Source organism: Varroa destructor, unplaced genomic scaffold, assembly GCF_002443255.2.
Source record: "Varroa destructor unplaced genomic scaffold, Vdes_3.0 BEIS01000005.1, whole genome shotgun sequence".
Lineage (NCBI taxonomy): Eukaryota > Metazoa > Arthropoda > Arachnida > Mesostigmata > Varroidae > Varroa > Varroa destructor.
In genome coordinates this window covers 9,320,795-9,341,080 of record NW_019211458.1, presented here as the reverse complement: position 1 = coordinate 9,341,080, position 20,286 = coordinate 9,320,795, and the positions used below count along the sequence as shown (strand labels likewise).

Below are 20,286 nucleotides of genomic sequence, written 5' to 3'. Positions count from 1 at the left end.
ATGGCCTTTTGTGCCTATATCACAAAATAACTCGAAAATAAGCACTGGGTTAGCGAGAATATTATATCACATGATGGACTGCGTTCACCCTCCAAAGACGGAAATAGCTATAAGATGAAAGCCGAAAACTACCAACAGCTTCATCACTGTGTGACAAAAGACCATAGAAGATCATTAGTCAAAAGATAGACCCATCAACCCCGACCCAAATCGCTTTAAGTTTCTTGGCTATATTTGAGCATAATTGAAACATTAAAACTGGCTCTAGCATAGGAAGTCAATGCAAGCACAATTGCACGAACGACGTATTCATATTCCAGCGATGTTTGCTGATGCCCCCGGTGATGCGTGCTTTTCCTATTAATGTCCGCTCTCATTTTTCTGTAACGTTGGTGGCTGCGCGCGTATGTTGACTTTATGTTTGATTTTTCTAGAATCATTCGCTGTTATGGTATAAATTAGACTTACAACCCGTAAGACTACCTGCCTCGTAGACAATTTACCGTATTGTCTCCAGCTGCCTAAGCTTTACCGGTGTTCCTTGTTTTCCTATAACTTTTATTCTCCTCTTTTTCCTGCAGTTGGCATCGCCGGTTGATTCAGTATCGAAAGCGAATTTATTACAACAATCGCGCAACATAGCCCGTCAATACGGCAAAATCCTGGGTCAATACAGCGTGGACAGTTATAGAGGCAAGAGGACCCTAAGGGGAACAGGGGTGTCTATGTTTTTGCTAGGCTGTCGTATATAGCCTTAGCAGAGGGAAGGAAAAGAAAGACAGAGCAGAGAGTTACACGCTAGCCATCTGGCAGGTCTATATAAAAAAAAAAAAAAAAAAAAAAGAAAGGTCGTGTATCTACCTACACACAACGGATATTCAGTGTCATAATACAACTCAATCAGATGCTAGTACACAATGCTCCTGCTGTTGTCGATTCCGCCCTTGCTGCTGGGATCGCTGGTGCAATTGTCTTCCATCGTTTCCCTATCGCTGACGCTACTGCGGCCTTAACCCATCCATAACGCTTTAGACAACCAGCCGTCCACCGAAACCGGCAATTTCGACACTTAAATAATAAAGATCTAACCGCCTTGCTGCCTCGTTGCACGCCTTGGGTTTCTTTAACGGGTTTCGCGGTCGTTCGCAAAAAACCTAAAGGCCAGACTTGCTATTACACTCAATAGGAATCGCAAAATGATACTGTAAAACGTATTGCGAACGTTCGTTTTCGCCCTTTAAAAACTTGCATGAGAGGCGAACACCGTTACTGATAGCAACAGAACTGCAAGAACAGGAGCTAACGAGAATGTTTCTTTTTGTCTCCATCTCCTGGACCATATACTCCTCTTACCCGTTCGCGAATTCGTTATATAACCGCTCTGTGACTGCTTTGCTATATAGAATCACGGTATAGAAAAATAATAGGTTGGGAAAGAGGTATAGAACCATAAAGTTAAAATGGAAAAAGACAACGAACTAAGAGCAAAAGAGAGCGGACTGGATAGCTAATAAGTTTTATTAGATCCACTGCCCGTTCATCAGGGGTTTCTATGGCTGTCTGCCCATTGACGGACTTGGAAAAGAAAACAGGGAAAGAAATAGCTGATTTCTAGTAAAATTACGTTGCCTCGATGTCTCAACGTGGTGTCTCTCCGGTCCAACACGACTGTAGGATCACATGAAGAGGTAACGAGATAAATGTGTCATCAAAGGAAGTCTAGATGAAGGAAGCTTCAAGTGACTACGAGTGCGACAAAGAAGATCGATGGAGAAGAGAAGCGACATTCAGATACGGCGAGAAAGGTTGGAAAGCCAGTATCGCCCACTGCAGCTACTAACATTGCCGGCAATTGAAACAGTCCACCTTAGTAACTTAGCACTACTTATTTTATATTATAGATTCCATTTGAAGGAAAATATGAACAAGTGATTATGACAAAAGTAGATCTAATTTTCATACGTTCATGAGACACCCGTTGGGGAGATGTCCTAACGAGGTCTGGCTTTGTACAGAATCGGTCGTAAGGGAAACTGCGGCTGGAAGTGGGAGCTGAAGAGCTCTGACCGTTCGAGCGTAAGTCTGTCGTTGTTTTTTTGAGATGTCCTACATAGTAATGATACTACCTTGCCCTCCGAGTACTGCCGTGAACCACGCCCGTATGAAGCGGCTCAAAAATCAGCTGAAACCTACATCAGCTACATAGAACAGCCGAAGCATTAGTACAAATATAAGCATTTCTAATAAATTATCCAGTTAATACCATTCGGATGTAACTTAGCTAAATATTGTAAACAGTAAATGACCATCTAACGTATTCGATTTAAGTGGGTAACTAACAGTAACGTACTAGAGCGTCACAGGATGCCAATTTTCAAATGTAAACAAAAAAACTTTCATACCTACGCTGGAAAATGATGTAAGGTAATAATTAACGTTCGCTACCACATACGCACACAATGGTAGTCTGTTTAATGGTAGTTTAACAGATTCATTATTATGAGCTGTTTTCCTTACAGTTGACACCCTACCAACTCTCGTTTTTAGTTTGAACTATTTGACAAAAAGAAACGTGCCAGCATCCCTTAGTCGCTCAGCTGTTTTTCGCTGGCTTGCTTCCTCATGCCCCGTATCCTTTCTTACGCCATACGTTTGAAGTGATGGGACCGTTCCGGAATGATGTGATCATGTCTAAACGTATAGAGACACCTTCTAGCATCTCTTAGCCTCCCCAGCAGCGGGGCAATCCTGTATTTGCGACTTGCAAGCTTTACTTTGAAGCGTTATTTTTTTTCGCTAGCGATATTCTACGTCCGATGAGCAGTATGTGATTGTGGGATGTGTGCGTACGAATTTTCAACTAACTATGGATCGGCGACGACGAGCTTTTTTCCCTGCCCTAAACTGCACTCAGTAGTTCCATCGTAATGTGGCACGCGTAAACGCGGCGCAACTTTCTGCTACCGCCAATGAACGCATGATTGTGTCGACTCACAGATATAAAAAGCACTTTAACCGTAAGCCTTATCAACCGCGTACGTTATCTGGCGGCAGTCCGTGTGCCTTGGAGCTTTCATCGGAGCTAAAGGCGTCACTGATAAATACCGCACGCAGGTCGCGACACCGCTAGTTTAAAGAAAACCACAAAGCCAGAATACGCTAGGAAGAAACGGAGAACGAAAGCTATCGAGGCGCAGATACATAGGGACGAATAGGTTACGTTCAAAGGCCGCCATTACTGTCATTGCGCTGTCTTTCCGTTGAACGCTGGAAGCCACCTTTCACAATAGCTCGCCGTTAACCTTTTTTGCCTATTGATCTTATGTTTACAGAACCAAAAAGTGTATGTACGGTAGCATAGTTTAGCCCCTAGCGGTTGTTGTCATTATTATTATGAAGTACTGTGGTGTCTCATAGCATCCACCTATGGTACATGAAGTCCGTTGTGTAAAATAGCTTCATGCCTGCATTCCTGTCTGGTCATTTTAGTTCCATTGCAAACCATTAGTATTTTTTTATTTATCTTCATGTGATGAGAGATGGCTGTGCACCGACAGATACAGTCGCAAGGGTTGATACTGGTTAATCAAATGCGACTGTACCTATGCGTTGATGATCGGTACCCAAGTAAAATCGTTCAAATTCCACGTACCTCATATAGGAGCTATATATATAATTTGTGATTCTGTGCATAGTGATGCACACTTATGTATGCGCCAGATTCAGCTTCGTCATTGACTGTTATTAATTATCCTAGAATATTATTACTTGTGTCTAAATTCGGACTAAGTACTTCGCACTGTTTAAAATATGCATTGAGCGGTTGTCGAAAAATTATGCAGTGGGGTAAAGCGAATTGTGCTCTCAAAAGGGAACCAGATTGATTTCTCTATCAGAAACGCTTAAACCCATTAGAAGCATAGACTATAATGTATTATAAATGCATCGTACCGTCGTGAGCAATACGATGTAGATAAATCTACCCAAATTTGGTTGAGGCTAGTCTCAAAGATAAATTTCAATTCAGCCGCCTCTTAGTCATCCGCGCATGCGCTTTAACATCACCACCCAACAACTATACTGATACGGGCCTGTACTTCATTAGGTTTCAGTATATTTCGCTCATTTAATTGAGGTCTCAGTTTAGCAAGACGTCAGTGAAACGAGTAACACTAGATTTCCGACATTTTCTATTAGTCGCTTCGAGCTTCGTCGAGGACTGCTTTCGGTAACAGAACAAGAGAGCATTCGCTTTCTGGGAGCACGATTTGGAGCACATATTACTCCAGCACAGTCATATCCATCGTACTCGCTAGTCTTCGACCTTTCCCGGTGGAAAAACGGAACTTCTAAGAACGCAGGCCAGTGAACGAGCCTACATGATTACCGCTGTCGGCGGCAGCTAGCCTGGCAAGATAGCTGGATCGGGCTTGATGGATAACGAGGCTTGCCTGCCTGTTCGCCCTAACATTTGAGACATTCTGAATTCGACCAGATCTAGTATGAGGGAATTTATCGAGCAGCTAGACGAATCCGTAAATCGCAACGCACCGAGAGTAGTAATACGCTGATTATGCGGAGAAGAGAAAGAAACACCAGCTGCTGTACGGGGCGCCACAGTAATGGTCGAGTCATGGACGCGCTGTTACGGCCGCTGCTTTACAGCGAAGCCATTGCGACCCTTTGGGTCTACCCGGCCAGAAGGACTAGAACAGGCCGCAGGGGTTCGTTTGTCTATACCGGCCTCATGCCCACAATCGCTTCTGGGACTACTACAGGGCGTTCCATCCACTATTCCACCCGCCTGCTTCCTTTCCTCTGCCCTTTTTCCGATCGGTTTCCATTGGTGCTCGCATCCAACCTCGCCGCCTGGCATGATGGTCACGGCTGTGGCTGTTGGTGATACCGACAACAGCAGAAGCGACGAGATGGCTATTTGGCGGTAACATCAGCAGCAGACGTTCTCAACTGCTGTCCCTTTTCCATCCTTTTCTGCACCTCTTCTTCTGTTCATCTTTTCTACTCGAAGCACGCGAACTAACAGGCCACTTTTCTGTTGTCCGCTTGAGGGAGCAACGTTTCAGCAGCACAGAGGCTACACGGCGAATCAAATAATCTTTCTGGCTATGTTCGAATGCGATTTCCTCCATTCCTTAGGCAGACCTATACGGTCAGAAGCAAGGGGCTGCTAGAGCCAGCAGCTGCACTCCGCCCGTTCATAGAATTAGCAGTAGTAAGAGCCATCTATATTTCGCTTGGCTGATCAGCTTTGTTTTCATTTTATTGTCCCACTCTCTTCATAGGTTCACCTTACTGCTACCCGCTGCTCCTGTTCCTTCCGTTACTGTTTATGTGGATATACGCCTATTGCCACTCCACGCTAGTGCTCACGCTTGTGCATCTCAATGTGATATGTAAAAGAGCGTGCGGGAGCGGACCCAGCAGTCGCAACATCACCGTTTCATACGGTGACACCTCGCCAACGTAGACGCTGATTCTCAACAAAAGTCTCTACATGCCTCCGTTGCATTCGTTGGTCAGTTGTCCAGCATCTGACAGCAGCAGCCGCGGCAGCTGTAGCTGTTGGAGTAAAAGTTGAAAAAGGCAGCACGAAGCAGAGGCTACCGATGAGAAAGGAAGTCAGGGTTGAGCTGGTTGAGATCATTTGTGCAGTCTTGTGCCTTTGTTCCCCTTTTCTATTGCCATACCGCATCTCGAAAAGCTTTAACTCAATGCAGCCCCGCCCCCTCCCCACATTTCTCACCTGCTTGCCGCGGTCCGCTCCACCGTTTCAGCTCTTCGACCATGTAGTGGTGAACCGCTTAGGCTACGGCATAGTCGCGGCCACAGCCGTCGCCATAATGCTCGTTTATTTTGTCCTCGTACTGGCACTTTCTCGTCGTGCGTACTTCATTGCTTGGCAGATCAGAGTGAATACTGGCTTCTGCTGAGTGTAGTCCGTTTGTTTGGGCGAATGCCGATCTAAAACGGTTAAACCATTCTGGTCTTCGTTTCATTTGATTTACGCCCAAATATTGGTTGACATTGCCGCTAATTGTTCCTGGCCTTCCTCTTCTTCTGTATAACTCTACAGTTCGTCCTGTATTCTGTGAGCCTGCGAGGAAAGCGATCAAATAGGTAGAAGGAGAAACAATGGGTTTCGGCTTGGATCAGGGGAAGTGAAGGGCCAGTAAGATACATATCATTCAACATATATTAATAGAAATGTGCTAGGGTGGAGTGGATCACGACGTCGTTAGGACAGCTAAAGGACCTGCTATTAAATGATGGAGCAAAAGAAATGCCACTACGCCCTCCTTCTCCGTCTGCTGTTCCTTATCTTCGTATGTTGTCTACTTCTAGTAAAAGTTGCTGCTATTTTACTGAATTTCAATTGAGGCAAACCAAGTGGTAGGACGATATCTGCCAGTCGACTATTGCGGACTACTTTTATTAAAGTGACTAGCGAATTCGATAAATAAGACTGTGGTGACAGGCAACGAGTGGATGTGGGGCCAGAGGTATACGCGGACAAAGGGGCAGCGCCACGCTGCGAAAATTGGAAGCGAAGGCTGCGGTGGTACCGAAGGAAGCAACGACGGAGAGCAGAAAGAAAGGTGGTCGTAGTATTGTATCCCCGGAAGTAGATTGAAAAAAGGAGTTAGTGCGCCAAGCCATGTTTTCTGTCAGAGTTGAGGCCCTGTTGGAAACCACTCCGCTGTGTCCTCTTCGTACCTCTACGGGGTAACAACTAGACAATTTGCGAGTGTACTGCATTCATACTCATAACGGAACGGAGCCTGCAGTATGGTATCAGGCTGGTAGCATGCTTGCCAGGCAAATCAGGCAATCGAGAGTAGTCAGCCATCTAGCGGTGACCCGCTGTACAAAGTACAACAAAACGAGAACAGAGATGTTGTCGCTTGGTCGCTCGTTCGTGTGGCCATGCACCACTTTTTTCGCCCTCACCTTCTGCGTGTCGTCTCCGTTGCTGCTGCGACTAATACTGATAGTTGCATACCGAATTTGGAACTAAATTACCAGCGTTCCCACAAATAGGGATCCCCTATCGCAGCTACCGACTATTTACGGGACAGTGGATCTGTATGTCTGGGTATCTGTGAACGTGCGATCTGTATGTGCGTACTGCGTATCAGTATGTGTGTATGGACGTGCAGATACGTACTTCTGAGCTTTTTTTTTTTATAAGTGACCGTTGCAACTACAGGCGGCAGCGGTATTCATCTGCGAAGATAGTATATTTAAGACTGGAGCTGCTGGAAAGACATATTCACAAGCGACGAAGCTACTTATACGAGGCACAAGCAGGGACTTTGGACGGGCACAAGTCGTGCGTGTACCGGAGTGCAGGAAAGCCAGGGAAAGTAAGATTGCTCCTTTTCGTATGATGTATCTAGAATTTTCATGAGTAAACGCTGCAATACTCGTATGCAGCAATGGTAATTGTAACAGTGGACGTCGTGCCAATTCTCGACGCTGGTGCCACAGACAATAGCCGTTTGATATAATACCAAACTGTTCTTAAACCCAGAAAATCTCATTCAACTTAAGCCGTGTCAGTTCGAACCGCCGTTGAAGTCACCGAGCCTCTGAATCCTGCGCAACGAAATGATTATCGAGAACTGCAAACGTCTGCAAGAACCTATCTATACGCCGAGTCTGTGGGGTACAATGTGGTTGCCGTTGATGATGATGCCGCCAATGATGTCGTTCACCAAAAAAAGCTACTTTTATATCTTCAATGAACCCTCAAAACACCCGCAAAATGCACTGTTATAGCTATCATCGTTATTGTTCTCTTTGCAAGCTGTTCGTTCTTTAGGCCAACGTTAGATGCCTTTTGTTGTCAATTAATTTTGCTCGTTTCGAACGGACAATCAACTCAGGACTTTCCATGTTTAGCTGAGATTCGATCACAGTAGTGCATGTTGTTGCTGCAGTGTAAATTGTAGTTCGTGAGCTGGAGCTGTCGTAGTCATCATTTAGGCCATGGAGGAGGCGTTTGTGATCACTAACTGCTTGCTATAGGTCCTTTTTTGCTATAGTTGATGGGCCAGCACAGTGCTACATGAATGTAACTACATTGCCTTTTTTTGTTGCCAGACTGCAAGCTAGATTCGCTACTATTTAGTTCGCAGTCTATTATGTTTAAAATTATGTTAAAGTTATGTGCAAAATCTAATAAACGTGTGCGTCCGTCGTGATCCTTTGCCGAGCTGAGATGTTCCACCAAAAGAAAAGACGATAAGTACACAGGTAACCATTTGCGCAGTGCGTCGGGTTACATCTCGCTAATGACACAATCCCACATGTCCCAGCGGCAGAAGTAAGCAAAGACGTCTTTAAAGGGACGATGCAAAGCTAGAGTAATAGGTAACAATCAGTCCCTACAACTATGCTTTCAAATGGATACTGACTTCTATTTTCGACGGTCACAAAGTTGCGGGAACAGCTGCTTAAAATTTTTCCGCGACACCATTTATTACGTATGTGATAGAGACCCTTAGTACAGGGATAAATAAATTTTATGTGCATATGTACAGTTTCCGAATGACCTACACTGAGCGATTGCATTTGTACAAGTAATGGCTATTAACCGTAAAGGCCCGTTTATGCTGCTGTATAAATAAAACGAGCAGGGCATGCGAAGCGGGGAAATGGCCACAATGCAGTCCAGCCAGGGTTACATGTGCGCGGAGTGCTATACACTCTCGTTTCCTTCAGATGGTTAGTATACAGAGATCGGAGATAGAGGACAGGTATCAGACAAGCACTTTTTGCATACTAAAGATTTCGAGGTCTACATCGGCTCCTTAAGCTGCTAGGGATTCGATCAGACAGCTGGAACGAAGCGTATTATTTAATGCGATTTTAGCCCGGACCGTGACGTATCTCTCAAGTTTAGCAGGCAAGCACAACTTTGCGTACGGGCTATTTATATAAATAGAGGAGAAATTAAGGGGTCATTGTGACACGGATCTGCTACGGTCAAGTGCAGCACGTAGCACTGTTTTTATTTTAGTTCAGCAAGCCGAGTTTTTTTTGAAAGGCATCTTTGAAAGGAAACTTTTGAAAGGCACGAAGTAACGCAGCGGGATAACTTTGTACAAGCCGCGACAGCTTTTTGACGTTTCCAAACGATTAACCTTCTTGGCCGAAAGCAGACAGCCGTTCACTTGGTAGACGACTGTTTCCCTTTTTTCCAAATTCCACCGATACTACCTTCTTGTCTATTGTATTCTCCTCCGAGTGACCAAATCGATCTTCCCCCGCCCACTTTTATGTCTCCTAATTTATCCTTATATATCGTGAACGAGTCAATCATCAGCTGAGATGCCTCATCGCTTACTTCTGTTCTACTTTCATTCTCTCTTAATCTTAATAGTGATAGTTACGCGCAGTATCACCTTCGAATCCACTTTGATGCCTCTCCTATATCACCAAAAAACCCGCGGTTCTTTTGCTTCTACCTTGCTTTACTTTGTGATGCACGAGCTTTAACAGAGGAGCAAGGATCGCACCACTGACACAACAGATAGCAGCCGTATTTTTAGGGACATTGTCCTTTTTTCCTCTGAAGACAAGCGATGTCTATCCCTTCGTTCACTGCTGCGTTGGTTCGCCAGAGAATTCCCACTACAAAACCTGGATCTCTCGTGCGAATATCTTCCGCTCTACCTATATCCCCTAAAAGCTTCTGTTAGCCACGAGGTCACAGGCCAAGCTCTCCCTGCCATGATGAACTATAGTAGTGCTACTCCTAACCGAGAGATAGAGTCGTCTGAATAGTACAGTGTAACCCAGCATACTAATTTCACTTCTACACTAACCCTCTTCCACGGTGTATTCCCGAACGTGGTGTCTGCTTGTAGCAACCTGAATCTCTGTGTTTGTAGGTGAGTAAGCAAGCAAGGAAGGAATGTGCGTGCCTGTGCGCCACACACTAGGTGTGTCTATTTTAGCATATGGTGTACGGGCTTCTGGTTCAGAGCTGTACAGATCAATCAATGCGCTTCGTACCGTGTTATTCAAACAGTTAGTCCGTCTTATCGTTTAACGATTGCTTCATCGTTATTCGTACCGATGGCATCGTTAATAATATAAAAAAAACGACGAAAAGAAAAAGAATGAACCAGCAAAAGACCCCAATGGTGATAACTAGTTATACCTTGTGCGTTTTTACACGTATTATATATACGAGATGGCTCTCTAGGAATACAAGTATAACACAAAAAAAGGTACTGGAAGTAGCGAAGAGTTTCAATTTTACAGTTATTTTCGCTCACAAAGATAAGTTGAAGAAGTGCTTAACTAACGGTGGTCTATGCCAATACACAAGTAACTCTAATAGGAAAACAGCTTGGCCAATCGTTCGTGAAACACTCTTTATATAGGAGAATGCCATGCTCTTAATTTAGCGACGACATCGAATCGCTTTGCCTAGCCAACTAGAAAATGTGGTTCGAATGAACGTATAGTTCTTGGTAATGATCTTCTGTCGAGATAGTTATCTGCAATGTGAACGGCCTGTCTGCGACAGAAAATTACGTCTCTCGGGCTTCCGCGTCGTGAACCATCTACAAATAGCCAGCAGCAATTTACCTTCCGCTAATCCTGCTTTTAGCTCTATTTAGTCTTCATAGAAGGAAAGTATCCTCTGCCCCCAAGGCAGTTAGGGTAGGCAACAACATGCCAGTAGGTCAAAGTCTTCATTGTCTTTGCACGGGGCATACGGTGCGTAGAGCGCCAACTAACCTTGCAGATGTCCCCAAAGTTCATAACCCTACGAGTACTATCGACAATATAGTAGAAACATAAGAACTTCAACGTCAGAAATAAAGCACTTATTTGGATAGAAAAGCTGAATTTCCATATAGTGGTTCAACATTTTACTCACTCATTTTGTTTTGTAACTCAACGTTCGGTTAGGGTTTTTGAATAGAGAATCCCAAGGAGCCTGTACTAGCGGCTATATGTGACTCACGAATACCCGTTTGGATTTACCCTTCAGTATTTCAATATGCTTAATATATTATGCTTCTACTACAAACACACGGGTCTGCTCCCTTTAGAAGTATCTTTAATTAAGCAATGCTCGTAGGTACTACGGGTATTGCTGGGTATTTCTCTTGCGGAAATAGCAACACACGGGCGACTGGCAAATGAGGAGACAAATACCTTGAACGCAACAGACAGCTTCATGAGGATGATTATTAGATAGGAAACTTATTGCTCCGGCTTTTTTCTAGCAGTCGCGTCCAACATTGAGGTGAAATCGGCTGGTCCCAATATAATGGTACTTGCTTACTCTATTAAGCCTGAAAGACTCTTGCCTTTTTCATAGACTGTGAGTAAAAAGCAAGTACACATTTTTTTTACCTGTCTTTCAAGGAAGCTCTCCATACTGTTCGTTAATATTCAACAAAGCATTTACCTTAAAATTTTAAACGACATTGATGAAATTCTTCTTACAAATAAATGTCAATATTTTTAGTAAGCCTTGATAAAGGCCTTTATTTACGTGTGGCAAAAGTTCATAACTGACACCTATATGTATATATAATGTGTGGTCAGACCTTTAAGCATATACATGAGGACGCATAAAAAAGCAGTGCCTATTCCCCCCCCCCCTATGGATAGCGCAAGAAGAACGTGATTTGAGTATGAGCTACTGAAAATCCTAACTAATGTATTTGATCATATGGCTCAAGGCGATATTTTTGAACGGTCAGATCTTTGTTAACGCAGCAAGTCAACGCCTACTATACCACCAGCAAATCAAATCATAGGAGCAGATACGATTTTAAACAGATTTATATGAAATTCAATTATTTTGCTTATTATTGCTACTGTTTGGTATGCCTTTATATCTCATCAAGCTGTCTTGATAAAATGGACTGCCTTTTGACGCGTCTTTGTACAACGACGATCTCTTTTAACGGGTCCATCTTGTTGGCCCGGGCCCAAAATGGGAAATGGTTCAGGTTTGAGTTTAGCCGTTTGCAGCCCTTTTTTTAGCCATTGTTGTGTTGGTGTGTATCCCATCAAGACTCCATGGCCAGGCTCTTCTCTTTGAGCCTGCCTGTCCGCTCTACAACTATCTCGTGTTTTCCTGTGTGTTTTCAACGCGCATGCCGTACTTGTTCACGTCGTTCATGTCGCTCTTCAATGAAGGACCACTAGAGCTACTTCAAAAAAAAGACTTCTTGGCAGCAGTCACTGTTGTGCTCCTCGTCAATCCCACATAGAGTTGGGCTTTCCTTCGTAAAATCAGTGACCGGAACCCATTTTACAAATACATACAACCTTCCTAATGTCGGCGTTGTGTGAAAGATGGTTTGAAGAAGATACACACAGCGCCGCTCGAAACTATGTATCTCTGAATCTGGCCGCTAGTCGCTGAAGCAGCTTCCTGTCCGAAAGTGTCTGCGACCTGATATCGTGTCGTACAGCGTAGACGTTGACATTCACAATTTATTAAACGACTCGGAAGGCCACTGTAAGATTTCGAAAAAAAAACTCTAGGGCGAAACTTGAACAAAACACCAAATAATTGGAACCGTACGCTTTCTGATTTGTCTCGCATTCGTATGTTATTTTGGAGACTGACATCAGATGAACGACACTAACGCTACGGACAGCCAAGTTTTTTTTGTAAAACATATTAGATTATTCATGTAAAATATCGTGCAACTGTTGCTTGAAGAGCGATTGAATAGAAGCATAACCTATCAAAGAAATTTGTTAGCTCAGTTTCCGTGTTCGAAACCTTCACCAGGTTTAGCTTACCTCACTCATAGGATTTCCAAACTCAATAGAGATAAAACTTCGACAGGTCTTCGAGTCATGTACCTATTATTTCGCACGTGTTGTTTTTCTTCTACTTAATGCATTTCATTGATTAACAGCAAGCTATGAACCTAAAGCTCGATCGCCCACCGCGATACTTAAACCACTGGCTTCATGTTTTACTGATTAGCTAATAGTTTAGTAATAGTTAGTAATTGAAGCATTGTACAACTGAACAGACCTTCTGCTCACCGTTTTCAGGCCAAACGTAGTGACGCGGCGTAGTCTGGTTTGAATCAGTCGTTCAATTGTGAAGGGCAAACAAGACCTGTTGCTGTTGTGCGTGCGACGTCGAATAGAAGTTGAGTACCTGCGACTGCGTGTCGTCAACGCATCCCGCACGAGGTCCTCCTAGTACCGTGACCTCACTTGATTGATTCACGCTAGCCGTGATGGTGATGGTGGTGTTGATGAAGATAATGATGATATTCGAGTTCCACGAGTAAACACTGAAGAAGTAGTAGATAATTCAAGCACATACTTTACAACTCACAACGCACTATGGATGGCCATAACAACAATGCTACCGCTGCACTCGAGGCCCTTGTTGTCGTGATTGCCCCTGGTTACTCACTCGACTGGTCGACGTACTGGCGATATCAGCTCGCATCCGCAACTTCTGTTTCTTCTCGTACAAACAATAACTTCGGTTAGTAAACCTCGGCCAAGGATTACGCCATTCAATCGTATGGCGACGCCGCTTTGAAGAGTCAGCCAGGGATTGACTCAATTTCGACAAAAATGACGGCCTTTAATTATAATTTGGCTCCATTATTATACTGCTACCATAATTTCTATGGATCAAACATTGGTTCATGATTCATTCACTGATGACTCTTTTCACCTTAACGTTTACTCACCGATACTGTCTATAAAAGAGAGACATGGGAATTGGTGTTAGACACATGGGCGACTATGCGGCGATAAAGGAAACGAATCGATTTGATTCGGCGCAATATTCAGTGACTTTCAAGCTTACTTAAGACTTGTTTCATACTAGTCGTACTATAACGATACTATTGGGCTGCCGTTGGCGCACACTGATTATACTGTTCCTGTGCACTCGCGCTGCGATCGCTGCGGTTTAAAACGTCGTTACCGTCAGTTTAGCTTGAAGTAAAGAGAAAGTTTACCGCGTTCACGAGCTTACGCAATTGATGACAGTTAGCGAACAAAGACATCAGACTGAGGCGTAGATTACATAAACATAGCACCGATGTCGGCGTGACAGTCGTGGGAGGTCGAAGGGCCGTTAGTAACTCCTAGCGCTCAAAAGATAGACGCTCAATGAAAACAGGTTCCTCCAGTTTCAGCGGTTGTGGGGCAAACAGGCGTAAGACACTATCACTGCTTATGCGGACTACAGAGACTGCGTAAATTCCTCTAGTGGCTGTGGGCCTATATTTATTTCGGTCTGGTCTACTTGCAAGCTAGCCATGATGACGACAAGGTGCGGTGAAGGTCTGGAAGCGGTTGTGCTGGACGACAGCGCAGGCAGACCAACAGATTAGACAGAGAGAGAAACGACGACGACGACGACGACTATACAGCGATAATCGTACTAATGATAATACAATTGCACATTGAACCAGTGAAGATATTGGCGAACGAGCCGAAATAGGCGACAAACAGAATGACGAGTAGGAAGGCGGTGTCGAGAGGTTAGTTCGAAGGATAAAGGGTTGCCCTGGCGTCGACACTGATTCACTGACAGGTCACAACAATACCGTATCAGAAAACGAAAACGCGCTTCACACATCCAGCAGTAAGACATACACTCACCTCCTCACTTAGATAGATTGAGAAGTATCGTTACAGAGTGATAATAAACTGAACTTTGAAGGTCTTCGCGCAAATATCAGACGATTCATAGTAATTGCGACATCGGTGAAATCTCAATGAAACTTAGATGACGATGGCGGTGCAGAAGAACAAAAATGGCGTTACGTTTCAAAATGGGACAGAACGCCGGTTGGCGACAAACTGAAATTAGTCGAAGCGAACGACAGAGTCAAGCCACGATGACGTGGCTGTCGTAGCTATGTCGATATGAGAAATGGTGCCGTTCTTCCTGGCGAAGCTTCCTGTGACGTAACAAAAGCCTCAATGAGCTTGGGACACTAAGTAAGAGCAGTACTGCAACTGCAACAACAATAACAACCTTGACATTGTAGTAAACGCATTTGCTTTCGAAGCGTTTTGCGTACTGTTTGATATCCTTATTGTTTGTTGCGTAACAGATGCTCTCTTTAACGTGGATAAATATCTGACTGTTGGAAACGTAATTATCGACGGTAGGGTTGCAGTTCCGCAGACGACGGATGCATATGTACTGACGTTGAGATTGCGCAAAATACAGTATTGAAGGGGAGCGACGTCACGCTACCGATGTCGATGGTGACAAACGGCCAGCTGACTCACACGGTTTCTCTCTCTGCCATTCTCCTTCTCTCGTTAGTGTAATTCGCCTAACTAAATTCTTTTTCTTTTAAGGCAAACTCTCTGCTCCTGCATTTAGGTTGTCCTTGTTCCCCTTTCCGGTCCTCTTTCGGCGTCAACAGCCTTCGGTTTTCCTTTCTCTTCCACTGACTATGCAGAACTCCGAATATCCGATTCTGATCATAGCAGGCACTGCAGCTGCTGTTTTTGCTTTCAATAATGATCCTGATGGTAGAGGCTGTTATAAAGGCGATATCTCGGTCGTTCGAGAAGGGGTAACAGTAACAGTGATCGATGGCTACGTTTGCTGGTTCGTCCTTTTTTACTCCATTACTGATTGGGACGCTAAAAAAGTCAGGTTGTAGCCATTTACGTACACTGGCAAGCGCAGAGTACGAGCAAAGAGAACATATATGTAAGTGAGTGCACCTCTGCGCGTTTTTCGTCTCACTCGGCTGTTCTTTTTCTTTTCCTTATTATTGTCCTAGATTTTGCTACACTACTTTGGACCTGTCGGACAAATGACGTTTGATGGAAATGAACCTTATGAGAAAATGGGAACACGGCAATCTGCTGATCAGTTGACCGTAATAGTAATGTATTCACAATCGACAAACTGCACCGACGGAAAGACAAACGATAATGATACTGCACTGTTAATAATCACGCAGAACTGTCATTAGTATTATTAGTGCCCTGCGTCTGTCGACAAATCCTTTCGGAAGCAAAATACATTTTTTCTTTTCGCAAATAATGATGCTCTGTGTTGTATTCCCTGTCACTGTACCACCGATCACGCACTACGGTACGGAGGGTAATCGTCCTCGCCTGATGGTGCGACTTACGATACTTTCTGGTCAGGTCTAAGATAGTTAATGCAGGATGGTCCTTTTTGGTTGTTCGGCAGGTCAACTTAGTTTCGAACGGAACGAAGAAAATCTGAACGGCAACAACAACAACAACAACAATAACAGCAACAACAACAACAATTGCTGCAGTAACAGCAAACAACAAGCAAGGCTGCCGCTTCCGCTGATCACTGGTTGCTTGTTTGACACCCGCGTGCACGAACACGCACACACACACAAACAAACACATAAACACAAGCTTGCTTGCTAATTGGTTTGGGTTTTCCGTTTACAGTCGCTGATTGGTATTCTCTCGTTTTTCTGCTGTGTTGCTCGCTCGGTCGCTCGCTGTTTGTTCTATTTCGTTGTCGTCGTCGTCGTCGTCGTTGTCGTTGTCGTCGTCGTCTTCGTCGTCGTCGTCGTCGTCGTTGTCGTCGTCGTCGTCGTCGTCGTCGTCGTGGTCGTCGTCTTCGTCGTGGTCGTCGTCGTCGTCGTGGTCGTCGTCTTCGTCGTGGTCGTCGTCGTCGTCGTCGTCGTTGTTGTCGCGGTTATCGTTTCCCTGTGGTGTCGAGTTTTTGTGGTTGTCTTCGAAATGCACGAAGGGCGCGTGGGACTCCTGGTAGGCGGCTTGTTAGTTCCTCCTTTCCTTAGACACTGTACGCTGTCCTGCTGCTATTGCTGCTGCTGTTGTTGCGGCAGCAATAATTGCGATTTGTGATATTTTTATTGTCGTTTTTTGGGGCTACTGCTGTTCACACTGCTGTTGCTCTATTGTCTTCTGCCGCGACAGTTTCTTTTTTTGCTGTTATTATTTGCGTTCTTTTTTCATGCTGTTTGACGCCCAGGTCGACCGGAGTCGTACGGAACGATAAAGGATGCAGCAACGATCAAGTCGTGACCTGGTTGCCGCGGTTGTCTCGTTCTATCTCCTTATTGTTCCCCGGCTTCCTCCGTGTTCCTCTCTTGGCCTGCACCAACCTTGCTCTCCGTCCTTCTCTGTCCGGCCTATCGAGTATCTTTTTAGCGGCGGTAATGCTGGTAGTTTTTTTCTATTATCGTCTTTTTCTGCTTCATGATGCACGCTTGTGTGTTCCTGACGGGGCGCCAATAGTGAATCTGCGAAATCAGCGTAGATTACTTGCAAGTTCACTAGCGCTAGAGCAAACGACGATTGTTAAATATCTATGATCTCATTATTATTCTATACAGTATATTACACTATTAGTTATAACGATATAGACAGACAGACCAAGCGTAAGACAAAGTAGAAATGGCTCAATGTATCAGAGTGATGAGACGGAAGTGAGAAAAGTTGGTACACAACTATTGGCACAGCTGCAGTTTGTTGATGTTGAATCGACAACTGAGAACAGGCAATGGCAGAAGGGGACGGTGGCAATGATACGATGAGTGCTGCTGGCGCCGTTATGTGGTCTTGGGGCGTTCAAAGGAGAACAACACTGAGAAAAGGTAGAAGTTGTAATGATGGTGGTATGATATCGGTAATAGGAAGAGTGCAAGCATTAGTACAATGTAGATTAATAGTTAAAATGATGATGGAGTGTGTCTAATAAATAATAAAACACTCGTAACACGGCTTTTGAAACACACGGTTACGTTTGTGACGTAGTCGTTGAGTAGTGACGTTGGACGATTACGTTGAGGTTCTCGAAGGACCTCGAGTCGCTTCGTGCACACTCGTCGAGGCCCTCGAGGCCGCGGGAACTTTTCTGCTGCTGCTTGTCGCCTTGTTCGCTTGCGTTGTTCGAGCGCTGCCCAATGGCTGGCTGCTCACTCGGGCTCGTCTGCATCCATCGAATGCCCACCGCCAATACACCCTCACCCTCCGCCTCCCCCTTGCCACAGTAGCGTTACCGCCGCGGTGAATAACATTACAACAACAAGGACGACGACAGCGAAGGAGAACCAGCACTAGATTGTTCGTAGCCTTACGACTAGTGGCTGCAGAGGCGGTGACGGCTCCTTCTTCTGCTGCTGTTACCACGGCTACCCGCACACGTATACATACATCCTATTTATATAGTAAAAATTCATACAGGCACTATGTGGCAGTGCTGTCGAATCGAGCGAAGGCTACGTCATAGAGTTGTAGCAGCAGAAACCCTAGGGAAACAACCTAGTGCTATCGGAGAAAGCAAATCTGCCATCAATGTTTGTCCAGCAACACCCTTTCCCAGCGACCTTCGTTCGTTTGCTTATGTACGAACTGTCGCTACTGCTACACAATTAGAGCAGACAACGGCGTAGCAAGGAGCAGACAGAATGCCAAAAACAGACTAGAAAACTGCCCACCAACCAGCCATAACAAAGCTGTTCCTATCTAAGCATTGCTGTTGATGCTGTAGCTATCGCTTTTTTTGTCAAAGCGAGAGTCTTTCTTCGCCTGCTAATGCTGGCCTCCCTCCCTCCCTACCTCCCTCCCTCCCTCCCTTTAGTGCTGCCCTCCCACTTTCCCTTGACTTCGCAGACTACAGCTGACTCCAGCTGCCTCTGCCCACCATCTATTGCCGGCAGTCGGTAGCGGTACTAGTCGAGCGAAATGGGCACGCTGTTTTTCTCCACGGCGACTACAGAGCACCCTTTCCACCCGCCCTAGTCATATGAAAATGGTAATAGAGCCGAACGGCAGACCATATTACGACCACTATCAGCAGCAGACGGCCAAAACTCAGCCACTCAGACATGCATTCACGAAAATATGAACCAGACGATAGTTGTGCTAAAATAGGTGTGCGATAAATAGGCTTACCCTATTATACCCTTTTAACGATTAGTGTATAAGGTTTCTCAATTAGGTCTCCTATTAGGAAGGTGGCAGCTAGGATATCAACACATAAGGCGTATATTATGTAAAGAATTGTGCCGAAATCGAGCTCGAGAATGTGGCTTCTATTAAATGTATTCCCTACGCCTACTTACGTATTCTGGGTATGGGAAGCGATGGAATATAATCATAGTGAAAAGAAACACGACATGGCTTTTTTAAAACCCATCTGAACAAAGTGATAGGAGTTATATTTTGAGGGCAAAGCAATGCATCTTGGCAAAATAAAGGGTCTCCTCAAACAGATTAGGCGATCTGTGGGTAAATCATGAGATATATAAGCGTCAATTATACAGCACCTATACGGAAACTATTGAGTTCTATATCACTTCCATAAGTCTAGCACTTAGCGACTGGATACGTCATCGATTTGCGACAAATATTTTTAAGCGTAAATATTAGATGCGCCGGTCGCAGATATAAATATATCGCTATGTTGCACCATAGAGCCGTAAATACTCTACTCACTACCGGGTCCAGTACCTGTTTAAAAGGAAGAATCGAAGCCATATTGTCGATGATCTATACAGTATGGCCGACTTAAATGTAAGCCGGTTCTTATGACCTGTTTTTAGGAACATATCTAAACAAAAACATATATTTTAACGATGTTCTCTAAAAGTGACATTCTTGGTGGTTCTGTTGCATTTAGTTCGACCTCGGCCAGTTTCGAGTTCAACCTAAATCAAAGCCTGACCGCTCACAGGCTCCATCTTCGTGAAAAAAGCACAATTGCGCGATAGTTCCTTCCACGTGACACGACGCTCATTAATCTTCGTTGAAATATTGTTTTTATTTATAGCAAGCATGTCCTTTGGACTCTAAACAGCATCACGATCATTTCTGCAATTGATTTTCGCATCGGGGGTAGATATTTTCTCGTTCAAGAAGGATCGAGCACTTTCCTCTTGAGTCAATTAAAAAGCCAACGTCATCGATCAGGTCTCAATGTTTCATTGGCCTCAGAGAGCATTCGTCTGGTTTTTGTGATACATAACACATATCTAAGGTCTAATAAGGACATATCTTAGTGAAAAGTCTTTTGCGCGAGTCAAAAACGTTTTCTTGGACACTACCGATAGATCTCAAGTACGCGCTATTTTTGTCTGTCGTAGATTTACAGTTACTTGTGCAGCAGCACACTCATCTGTAATGGCATATATAATCGAATTAGGGTATACAAACAAACTTGTTGTCTTGTCGGGAGTTCACTGAGCGTGAACCAGTAGTTCTCGCTCAAGTTCCTCTGGTCAAGTATTACTTTTAACTATAGCTGTAAGCTTG

At 44.5% G+C, this 20,286-nt stretch overlaps 1 protein-coding gene across 10 annotated transcripts in view; it reads right to left on the bottom strand.

Annotated features, from left to right (window-relative positions):
* LOC111250646 (uncharacterized) overlaps positions 1-18,273 on the bottom strand; it is a 112,054-nt gene extending 93,781 nt beyond the window's left edge. For 4 of the 10 annotated variants that reach the window (XM_022806144.2, XM_086989770.1, XM_086989776.1 and 1 more), the window contains exons 1-2: positions 17,769-18,272; positions 13,052-17,273 (exon numbers count right to left, since the gene is read on the bottom strand). The gene's annotated coding sequence lies outside the window, so the exon portion shown is untranslated. Of the gene's footprint in view, positions 1-13,051; positions 17,274-17,768 lie in introns of all 10 variants that reach the window. The other 6 variants (XM_086989768.1, XM_086989767.1, XM_086989769.1 and 3 more) reach the window with 6 other exon arrangements.
* Positions 18,274-20,286: the final 2,013 nt, after the last annotated feature.